The sequence below is a fragment of the Diospyros lotus genome, chromosome 2 (assembly GCF_014633365.1).
Source record: "Diospyros lotus cultivar Yz01 chromosome 2, ASM1463336v1, whole genome shotgun sequence".
Classification (NCBI taxonomy): Eukaryota; Viridiplantae; Streptophyta; class Magnoliopsida; order Ericales; family Ebenaceae; genus Diospyros; species Diospyros lotus.
The window spans coordinates 33448898-33461358 of record NC_068339.1 but is presented as its reverse complement, the minus strand read 5'-3'; positions in this window follow the sequence as shown (position 1 = coordinate 33461358).

Here is a 12461-nt window from a genome sequence, read left to right as displayed (position 1 = left end):
ATAGAGCCCTTAAATCCATGAGATTGGGACACTTGGCTTTTTAAGATGGTGACACTTGGCACTTGAGATTTGCACCATAATCATTGCTTTCTTCCCATTGTGACAAGTGTCCCTTGAGATATGGGCCTAATCATGACATTTTAAACTCTTCGAAAAATGGATTTTCGCCACGTGCCATGGAGATTTGAGTCATAATGATTACTTTCATCCTATGGCGCCACGTGTCCTCAAGATATGAGCTATCATCATTACTTTCTTCCTACTATGCCATGTGTCCCTCGAGATATGAGCCATCATCATTGCTTCCGTCTTATGGAGCCACGTGTCCCTCGAGATTAGTGCTTAATCATTACTTTTGATTTTCCATCCAAATTGTGCCACGTGTCCATATAATCATCTCTATTCATGTGTCTCCATCCAAATAGTGACATGTGTCCATGTAATCATTTCTATCCATGTGTCTCCATCCAAATGGTGACATATGTCCATAATTGAATTTAATATGGGTTTGAAATCCATAACCACTTTTGATAACTTTTGAAATCCAAAGTTAGGTTTAAATAAACTTTGAAGTCCATTTACTTAGGTCCCCTAAAGATATCCTCGAATCTCACAAATTCCCAAGATTCTTAGTCAATTGCACTCGTACCCGAACTTCCATAATTACGACTTTCCCTCTAGCTCAGAAAATGAACTTTTGTCTTAAGCATTACATCATATTTGATTTTGAAAAATTTTGTGTATTACACCATGCACCGATTCTTTTACAAGTAAAAATAATTGATGTAATATACCACATGTTCAATATGCATACGATGCCACAAATACTTAAGTAAAATGCCTACATGATATAACCCAAATTTTGAAGGGTATAACTGCTCATAGGAACTTGTTCAAACACATGCAGCCTAAGCTCGGGAGGGTAGAACTGCTCACTTGAACCCATTACACACACACCAAACCATTTTCAAGACAAAGGGTAAGATTGGAATCGAACCACTCACCTTATTCAGAAAGTCGATTTGCACCTTGTAATGAGTGTTAAGTCTCGAATTGCGCGTCTGAATAATTTCATGGCTTTGTCATGCTCTTCTAGCCTCAAATTAATCCTCAATTTTTTTTTTAAAAAATTTTTTGAAAGATTTTCCCTATTTTTCCTCTATTTCTTCGATTTTCCTTTTTTCTTTTCTTTTTTTCTTTCTTTTTTCCTTCATTTTCTTCCTCCAGCCTCCTACGTGCGATCCAGCCCCTCGACCACCCCACCCGTCGGCCGTTGTTGCCCTCGCCGGCCTTCCTTGATCCTGCCGGTTGCCGCTCCACATTCTAGCAGCAATCATAATGACTGCTCCAGCTGCCATAAATGCTGTCCAACTGCAACAAGCTTGTGGATATGGTCGCGGCTTGCTATTGTGGCTTGCTCCAGCCGCCTCTAGCCACTATCTAGGTTGCCTCCGGTCACCAATGATAACCCTTAGCACTCTCCCTCGATCCCTCAAGCTCTTAGCCACTCTCTTCCACCTTCATTTTTATTTTGCTCTCAAACGAACCCCTATTTATAGGAGAAACCACTGACTATCCACCGCCTCAACTTGCCTTGGCCACCACCCTAGAAAACTTGGCCACCACTCTAAGCAATTTGGCCATGAAGCTTCTTAGCAGCTTCCACCAGCACACAAGTGTATATATATATATCTATATATTACACTATTAATATAAAGAAATTGCACAATCACCCACTAATTTCCATCTTAATTTTATTTGGGTAATTCCCTTAATGCAATTATACCCTTAAACATCAAATTAATTTGTATTTCAATACCAAAAATACAAAATTAATTACTCAAGATTACTCGATAAGGACGATTTCGCCCTAACGTCCTCACCGGGCAATTGTTTCATTCCGAAACTACCTCAGGGTTGTTCCATATGAAAAATCGGAGCTCCCTCAGGGTTTTGTTGATTTTCCAGAGGTTTCCTACAACACTTCGATAATTTAGGTTGAATCGAAGTTGTACCAAAAAATGTCTCTGCTTTGATTTCTTTCAATGTCATAAATCATGTTTTGATATGCTTGATGACTTCATACCTTTTCTTTTAGACATCTAAGTCTCGAGGCATTCCTTATCGCTGATTCGACGACTTACTTTGCTATCATGGCCATTTTTCGGTATCCCAAACTTATTCAAACAATGTGACAACCAAACGAAACATGGGATATTATTTTCATCCACAACATACTTTTTCTTCCAGAGATATTATGTTCCGGGGTATTCCCTTCAATCGATTTGGTTGTTTATAACTCCAAGAAATTATACTTAAACCCCAAAACTGCTAATAATTTTATTTTTGCCCCCAGATAAATTACTCTTGATCCTTTTGAAAGTTTTCAGGTGTTACAGTTGGATTATTGTCTTATTTTGTATATCTTACTCATGGTCCAGCGGCCGCAGAAATGGTAAAAGAGTGAACCATTCTCACCAAACTCTCTCTTTCTCTCTCGCTCACCTAAAGGCCTCGTCTTTATCTCTTTAAAGGCACGTGGCCTCTTCTTTCGATCTGGGACTCTATTGGTAGAAATTGGTTGATAACCGAGGTGGTAAGAAGCATGCCAAACCGGTCCTACATTTGATGCAGGACGAGTTTGGTTTTTTGAGAATACTGACTGGTTGGAGGCTTATTTAGTGTTAGAAGGCTATAAAAAACTGTTGAAAAGGCTAGGGTTATGTAATGGGCTGATAAGCAATTTAAAGGTAAAATATGTCTGAAAAGATAAAATTTGGGGTCAGAAATAAGGTTTGGAAGTAGGGTTTACAAAAATAAGAATATAAAATTAAAAGTAGGAAAAAGTGGGAAATATTTTCTAGGCATCTCACATAGGCTTCCATAGACATCACATTGAGGGTTAGAATTGCATCATGCAATTCAATAAAGCATACAGTGCTTAGAGAAAATTGCAATAATTGTTCCATTCACTAATTAAAAAGAGAGAGATTAAAATGGTGTTTGTAGGGTTGTAGTTATGCCATTCCAATTAGCATATGAAAATTCGTTTCCCATTAGGAAACTAACAAAATTGATAGTAATACTCTAAGGAAATACCATAAATAAAACCTAAACACTATAAATAGAGTTAACAAAAGACTTTAGGAACCATTATGCTGAATATCAAAATTGCCCAATGTATAAAACATAAAAAAACTAAAGTCTAACAAAGCTTCTAGGAAGGGTCTTCTTTAGAAACATCTCAAATCATTGCTTGAGCCTTAGAACTAGTTTTAAGATGCTTCTTATGTGTCTTTAGAGGCTGTTGTGAAGCCCTCCACCAACATTATAGTAAAGGCACCTTTAGCTCTACTATTACCTATTTAAACTTGATTCCTAGAGGAAGAGACCATGGAAGTGTGCATTATTGTCCATATGCCACCTCAAGAGGTTGCACATGGAGTTGCTTTTGATGGTTATTCATGAATCATGACGTGGAGGTGCAAGGTGTATCATTGGGTAGAATCGATATGCACACCAACAATTTCTTTAATCATATTTCCATGGAAAGAAGATAGGAGCTTCAAGTGGTTGGGCTATCTTTACCAAGTATACTTTCATCATGCAACAAAAGGTGATATGGAATAATGGAATTGATGTTCAAACTAGTTAAAATGGAATAGTGGAACTGTTAAATAAGATTTAAACCAAGAGATAGTACAAGATTAAGCTAACATATACTTGCAAATCCTAGAAACTGATGAATCATATTTTATTGCGAAAGTATTTAAAAGTTGTCATCACGTGTCTACTAACTATTGTTTGCCTTATATGACAGGATATGTCACAAAGAACACCATATGGTCAGGGTATACGACGTCGTTAGTTTAGAGAGAGTGTTGGCGAGGACCACATTGGTACACTCTACACCCCATCTTTAGCATATTCATCACTTTACATGTTGAACCCCTCACAATTATTTATTTTTATAGGGGGACATTCATCTCCTTCTGATGTGAGATTTGATTTGATTCATCTGATGTGAGATTTGATTCCTCTAGCCCATATACACCCCAGTCCTACACTGATGGGCCTTCTTCCACTCCCGCTAAGGTTGTGGGTTCATCAACGCCCACTACTACCCCTCAAAACCGTACCATGATACATCCCTTGGGTTCCTCGTAAGCATTCTTGATTTTATTAATCAATTTTTATTTGCACAAAGTTTTAGTAGATGTTTTCACAAACTAATGTGTGTTTCAAAAGGTTTGATAACATTTGGTGCAAACGAGATATAACATAAATAATCAAAGTAAGTTTGAGAAGCCATACCTGAGTTGGAAAAAGACAGACCCTACTGTCAGGGATATATGGTTTGACGAGTTTAAGGTAATACGTTACTTTAGTATATCTATACTATTTAAAGTTTTAGAAGCCATACATGTTTTTGCTTTTGAGCTGTTTTAACCCAATGGTTAATTTTTTAATATATTTATGCCCTAGTAAAAGCATTTAAGCACCAAACATATGTAAAATATGAGCTCTACAGATAGTGTTTTTTTATTATATATTATCCATTATGTTGCACACAAAGTATTACTACAAGGAAGCTTCCTAAAATGTAATACATGTAATTTAATTATAGTAATGTCAGATTGTACTGTAATTATGTGCATCTCACGAAAGCTGAATACATAGCAATATTTAAATACACTCCTAAACCTTTTATAGCCAGATTTGGGTAAAAAAATAAAAAATTAAAATGAACACATCAGGCATAGGTGTGTACACATGTAACTTTCCAACCAACCACAAGCAAGACTAACATCCAATTATATAGGTTTTATTTGGAATTTGTTGTAAATTGTACTGAAATTAAATATTCAACCATCTATTTTAGTCTTATACTAAAAGCACCTATCTACATACATATAGACATCACAAAACAAATTGAGAACTCCTTAAATAGTACAAAACCTTTCTCAGGTGTCGACAACAATATTTGGTTAGTAGAAAATCTTTCTCTTCTAAATTGAACTTCTTTAATAGCTTTTTTTTTTCTTCTTCAGTCAGAAATCAGTGTATAGGCTTTAGGGCATGCTTGGTAATATTAACAAGCAAGTCCGTGATTTAAAGAAATAGAAATGAAATATTAAGGACATCAAACAAAACAATCATAAAAATTAAGCAAATTAGTCTAAAAGGGTTGTTTACAAAAGTAACTTTTTAAAAGGGGGAGAGAAAGTACGTTAAAACCAAAATCTGCATGTGTCCCTAATGCCTAAGACTCTCTGCTTTGTGAAGGTTGGGAGAAGGTCAAAACTAAAATACTTCAACCAATCTAGTATCCTATATCACTACTTATCTATACATTTCCTTACATGTATACTGTTAAGATTGTCTTGAATCCAAATTTCAATTACTCAATCCAAACTAATGTTTATAGATTGTTTTCAGTAATTTGTTTTCGTTTTCATTATTTCAAAAAAAAAAAAATAATGTTTATAGATTGTTTTTGTTTTCAAAAATTTCAAAAACTTTTGGGGAAAACAATGACACAAGAAAAAGGTATTTTCACATTTTTCATTTTATTTTCTTGCTCCCACCTTTACCGGCACAAGGCAAGAAATGTAGGAGAGGAGTAAAATATACAAAAAATTAAAAACAAACTAGAGTTATTAAACATGTTAAGTTTCATTTCTTTTCTTAATGAAGCAAACAGATAGGAAAATCTTCATGCCTAGTTTTAATAATATGCTCAATCAAGTTAGAGAATTATTCAAGAAATAAGCATATTGCTATGCTCACCAAACCACAACTAAAGAACCTGCTGGGAGATTTATTCCCTACTCAACACTTCAATTTTTAAGAAGTAACTTTTCCAACATAGCTCTCGAGAATACTGTTAGCATATAAATAAATAAAGTAACTTGTTTATGACTTGCTTTAAGTTGTTGAAAAACTAAACCTTGAAGGTCATTGATCTTGACTCTAGATGAAGTGCATTTTAATTATTTTTTTTTTGGAAAATATCATTTTATAGTATTGGCATTTAGAATTTTGTTGATGGGCATTCTTGGAATCTGGTATTTAAGGTTTGATTAATCCAGAATAGCTTTATTATTCATTACACACGTTTGCAACAGAAAAAATCAATAATTTGGCAGTTTACATTTGTAAATTGTAGGAGTTTGGATTAGGACATATTAATTTAACTTTTGATTTTTTTTTGCTTTGCTTTTTATATTAACATTATAGAAGAATTGGTCTTGGGAGAGTGAATTGGAAAATCAAATAAGGATAAAATTTGAAAAGTCGGCCTCTGATCGTTTGACTGACCTTTTGTTTCGTGTGAGAAGGGACTTGACAAAAAAACCATCTTGGATGTGTCCTATTGTATTTGAAGCACTCAAGCAGTATTGGAATACTCCAGAATTTAAAAGCAAATAAGAAAAGGCCAAGAAAAATTGGTTCTTAGATATCGGAGGTAGTAAACATACTTGTGGTTCCATCCCTATGTCTGAGTATAAGAAGAGACTAGTAATATTTGATATTTTTTGTTATTTTCATTTTACTTAATTACTTAAGTATGGTTACATGAACACTTTATTTTTTTCCCCTTGCAGTCTAAGCTATTTGGTCATCCACCTACACAGGTTGAGTTATTCATTACGTCGCACCAAAGAAAAGATAATTCAGGATTCGTTGACAGTAGACCTGAGGAAACTTATGTAAATATACAACAATACTTGTGTCTTATTATATTCTATTATTCTTAACTGAACTTTTTGATAGTATAACTTATTCCATGTATATATATACTTGCAGGTTGACTTCTAGACGCGCTAACATGATGCATCATCACAATCATCAACAGTTGGCCCGATAGAAAATAGTGACGCTGTTGGATAGCCCTTGCAGCCAGTTTTTGATGAGACATCATTATGGTTGGAGGTTGTAGGCAGGAAAAAGAAGGCTCGTGTGTATGAGATGGGATTAGAAGCACATGTTATCCCTAGTTCCTATCATATGTTGTCACGATCGCCACCGCCACTGCCTCTACAGTCGTCGTCAATCTCATTGGCAGACCAAATTTAACAAGCTGTTAGCGCAGCTATGAACCATTTCACCATCGCTTGTCATCCATAGAAGAAAGATTACATAACCCTTCTTCATCGCCACCGCTCTTAAATTATTCGGATCATTAGGAGGATTCTTCATTGCCATGGACATATATTACATTGTATTATTTTTATTGTTCTTGGATGATGTGTCTTATTAATATTGTATGGATTTCTTGTATGAATTTATTATTATATGGATTTAATATTGTGTATATTAGGTTTATATATTTATGCATGATTTATATTGTGTATATCAGGTTTATATATAAAATTTTGTAGGAATATTATTTTTTAATTAAATTTATAATTGAGACAGATTTTGAGATGGAAAAAATCAATCTCAAAATTACATCGAATTAGTCTCAAAATTCATCTCAAACTCTGTTTATAAATTTGTCTCAAATAGAGACAGGAAAAATCGTCTCTAAATCCGTCTCAAATAGAGACGTAAAAAATCTATCTCTAAAACCGTCTCTAATAGAGACGGAAAAAATCCATCCCTAAATCTGTCTCTAAAATCTATCTCTAAATCCGTATAAAAAATCATCTGTAAAATTCGTCTCAAATAGAGATGGAAAAAATCCGTTCCTAAATCTATCTCTAAAATCTGTCTCAAACAAAGACCGAAAAAAACCCATCTCCAAATTCCTTTGAAAAATCATTTGTAAATCCATCTCTACATTCGTCTCAAATAGAGACGAAAAAAAAATCCATCTCAAAATTTGTCCCAAATTTATCGACCGAGGTTTTTTGCAACGGCCAAAATCTGTCTCTAAATCCGTCTCAAACTCAAAATCCATTTCAAATTGACTATTTTCTTGCAATGGTTCAATAACTCCATTATTGTCACAATACAAAGGTACTGATGACAGAATGGATGGAACCACACCAAACTCAGAAACAAATTTCCAAATCAAAATAGTTTTTTTAGTAAGATATGACCTTTTTATTATTATCAAGATCACATCATTAGTGCCATTCACATACATTTCATGAACTGTATGATAAATTTGTTAGCTTAAAATGAGGGGTAAATTAAGCTATTTCACCCATTTTAAGAAACAATGAACTTAAATAAATGAAACTAAAATAAGAATGGAAGGAAGCTGAGAATGCAAGACATTGGATTTAAAGTGGTTTAGCTATAAAGCTTAGTCTACTACCTTAGTTCACAACCAAGGCTTAGACAAACACACAAAGTGTGTTTTACTATACCTTATAGTTTTTCACTGGATCAACTACTTAACCTAACAGTTGGCTTTTTCAAACAAGGCTCAACCACAACCACTACCTTTTAAAGGATAAGGTATAACCTTTACAAATGGATTTTCATACTTAACTCAACCACAACCAAACAACATTTTCAAGGATTAAGTGTAACCTTTACAAGTTTAACAAATATTGTGAAAGGATTTCTCAAGAGAAAAATATAAGATAAAACAGTAAGCATTAAAACTTTTATCTTAAAATAGAGTTACAAGATATGAATGTAAAACACTCTCTTTAAAATATCTCATTGAAAGATAATATATAAGCTCGTGATAAGCATGAAGCTCTTGAGAAGAGTTCTTGTGTTTGTATGCGGTGGTTCTCTAAACTTCTTCAGACAACTTCTTCTCCTATTTATAGATTTCCTGTATTGAATGTTACTTAACATTGCAAGTGATAATTGTAATGTTTCAATTGAGTCACAACTGCCACTTTTTGTCTCTATGAGTATTAAACAACATATATAAATTTATAAAAGTACATACATGTTGTCTAAAATGCATTTAGTGAGCTGAAAAAATGAAACTGACAGCATTCAATGCGTCTAACTGTTATATTTTTCGAAATTTGTTAATCGACACTTGACTAACTTTTAGGCTTACTCGACTAATATAGGTCCTCACTTGATTGGATATATAATGTAATCAATTATATGAAGGGTTTACTCAAGTATGAAAAAGACTTACTCGACTAATATAGAAATCACATAAACTTTCATTATCCACTCGATTACAAGTCTAAGATTACTCGACTAGTATAGATCTTTACTCGACTACAAACACTTGATACTCGATTAAACTTAAGACAAGAAACTTAAGTAGCATCCAACCTATCTTTACTAAATAAAAAGAAGATATTCACCTAAGTATAAAAACACATTAGTTAATTATAAATAAAGCTTTACTTAATTAAAAAGATGCTCAAAAGATTTATCATAGAGATACTCGATTATAAAAAAGTTTTACTCGAGTGCAAAATATTGATACTCGATTATGAAAAACTCCTTATTCGATTAATTTTGAAATGATAGAGGATTGCATGACATACTTGTTAATATTGTGTGCCCTAATGCAAGATTGGGATGATTTTTAAGTTTATTATTAATAGATTCATTGTATCTTTGTATATATCAATATAAGACAAGTTTTCTTCATTCATAAACTCTCTAGTTAATATATGAATGAGTCCTAAGATCTTCTATTTGAGAATTTTAAACTCAAGATATTGACACTATGTGACAAGATTCTTTAGTAATAGGATTTCTTAGATGATTCCCAGTCCTTAGATTCTTTGGATGGGGACTTCAATTAGTTGAGTATGGACTAGTACAGGGGTTACTATCTTGTCCAGTATGAGATATTGGTGGGAGAGTGGTGTGTCACACGCCATATGATATTGGGATATCGCTAGTAGACCTGTGGGTGGTTGTTGGAGAACAATGCGCCAAATGTGACGTCAATGACTGACCACATGGCATAATGAATAATGGTTATGTCGTCAAGTTGTTTTAGTGTAGTTGATCCTTAGACTTGAATCGACAAGGTTGTCTTGTGTATTGGTGTTTGGGATTTGCTAATGTGCCAAACCATCCAATTACGAGATTGAAAGGTTCATCTATGTGATTTCGTATTGTTGGTATATGGAGGTAGGTGTTGGGGATAGTATCCATCACCCTCGTCGTCATTGATAGGGTGAACATCGTATGCGATCTACTGTCAGTGTGATGGGATACTCCCTAACTAAGGCAGAATGATTATTAGGAAGGTGTTTCTTGAGGTGTCATCTAGTCACATTGATGAGATCAGACACGTAGTTTCTGAGTTTATGAGTTTATCACTCTATGACTCTGGCTCAATCAAGACGTTAGGTGATGGAATGATTATAACACACGGTAATCGTCAACTATAATAGGTTTACTTGAAGTGAGACTTTATTATCACCTATATTACCCTGAGCCGCTGCTAGGCACTATTTAGGAACCCTTAGATCGTCATTAGGATACGAAGATATTCTGGTGATGGGTCAAGGTATTGACTGGTGACAATATGAGTTTTGGTGCTATTTGATTACTAGTAGATAGTGGATCTAAAAGTCACACAGTATATAGTGTTGCGTTTGGTATCGACATTGTGTGCCCAATGTATGTCGGGAAATAGTGAGTCAAATGCTGACTTGATGGGCATGGAAGTTGACTTTCCTTTGTGGAAGTCAACTCCTAATGGCTAGGAAGTCGACTCTCACATCACTCTAGCCAGCAACAGTGCCATCCATGTGGTACGAAAATTAAAGAGGGGTGGGGGTTATATAACAGTTCAATTGATGTGAGTATACAAGGAAATTACAGAGGCTTGATTATTGCATTGCTTATCTCTGTAATTTCTTCTTCCTTAGTCTTCTTCTATTTCTGTTAAATTACAACTACGTGACTGTCAGGTGGGAATTTTAAGACGCATGTGTTGGTGGTATGGGTAGCCTTTGGTCTAGCATGAGAATAGGCGATCAGAATGGTACCGGAATATACACTAGGTGTGGACAGCCTAGGACCACCACAACGTGAGCTGGAATCAGTCTCAGTATAGAAACAATTTTTGTACCCCCACTTGATATCAGACTTCAGGTACTCATTTATTATTATTTATGAGATGAATATATGTATTGCTTAAATACTTAATCTGTGTGTGGTGTATGTTTATGTATTCTACTGCGTGTATCTGATACATGTAAAAAAATTTAATTTTATCTGTACCGCCATATGTGTAATTCATCAATACTCGGGTAGGAGATTATGATAGTCGATTATAAAACACATTTACTCGATTAAGCTAAAACATGTAATCAACTAATTTTAAAAATGGACTGAGCATTAGTAGATTATATTCAAATCATACTCGATTGGATTTTCACAAAATCTTTTCAAAAGCTTTACTCAATTAACTCAAAAAGATTACTTGATTGGGTCTCACAAACTTTATGAAATACTTAATTATATCCAATATATACTTGATTATTTTTAGAATATACTCGATTGATATGAAGATATACTCGACTATTTTGAAAACATACTTAAGTATGGAATCATCAAACTTAAGAATACATCAAAATGTTTTGGATATCATCAATGAACTAAATTTATTGAAAATATATTTAATATCTTCTTATAAAATCAAAATACAAATTTCTCAATAGTGTAAATATAATATTTAGGGTACTAACACTAACAAATCTCAAGTCTATAGATCACTTACACCATCGATATGAGAGACGTTCCATTCACACACAAGCTATGCTCCATATGAAATCTCTTAGCTGATCCATCCAATGAACTTGTTCTCTAACAAGCATCCACATGGTTGTCCAAGTGTCGTCACACTTTAACTTGTGAGTATAATTACTCTCTTCGTAAGAAAGGAACATAACATGTGGTAGTCTCTCCACACTATCAATGTCCTATTTTGATAGTTCTATAACTAGGCATATTTTAGAGTATTGCATTGTATAATAAGGAACTTGCCATCATAAACACATTTCTATGTTGCATTTTCTCTAAGGATTTTATCAAACAAGTATACAAATATGTATTAAAGAAGGCTCATTGATAAAGAATGCCAAATTATAATTGAGTTTGCATAAATAAAATAATATTTTTCATAAACTCCTCTACACCTCTATGGCACACAACACTAACAAGAGCTTGCCATATCTAGTTGGATTCAAGTGATAAATCCGAAATAGGGGATGAAACTAACCATGACTAGTACTCTTTCCTATAATTTAGCTATAGATCTAATTCACTTCAAGATTCATCCATTTAATCTCAAGATAAACCTTTTTTCTTAAAATTTAGGTAGATAGCCACCAAAAATAAGACAAATCTCCTCATATTTGTCTATGATTACTATTCTTAATTAATATCATTCAATGAGATCTAAACGAGAGCATATTTCAAGCCAATATAAATAGAGAGGGACCTCTCCCATAGGGTACACGTTCTTGTTAACAATTACTCCATATGTTATTTTTTTTTATCCATTTTAACTTAGGCATCAAAATGGCTTTCCCAACAAATCTTGAATCTATCTTAGGATC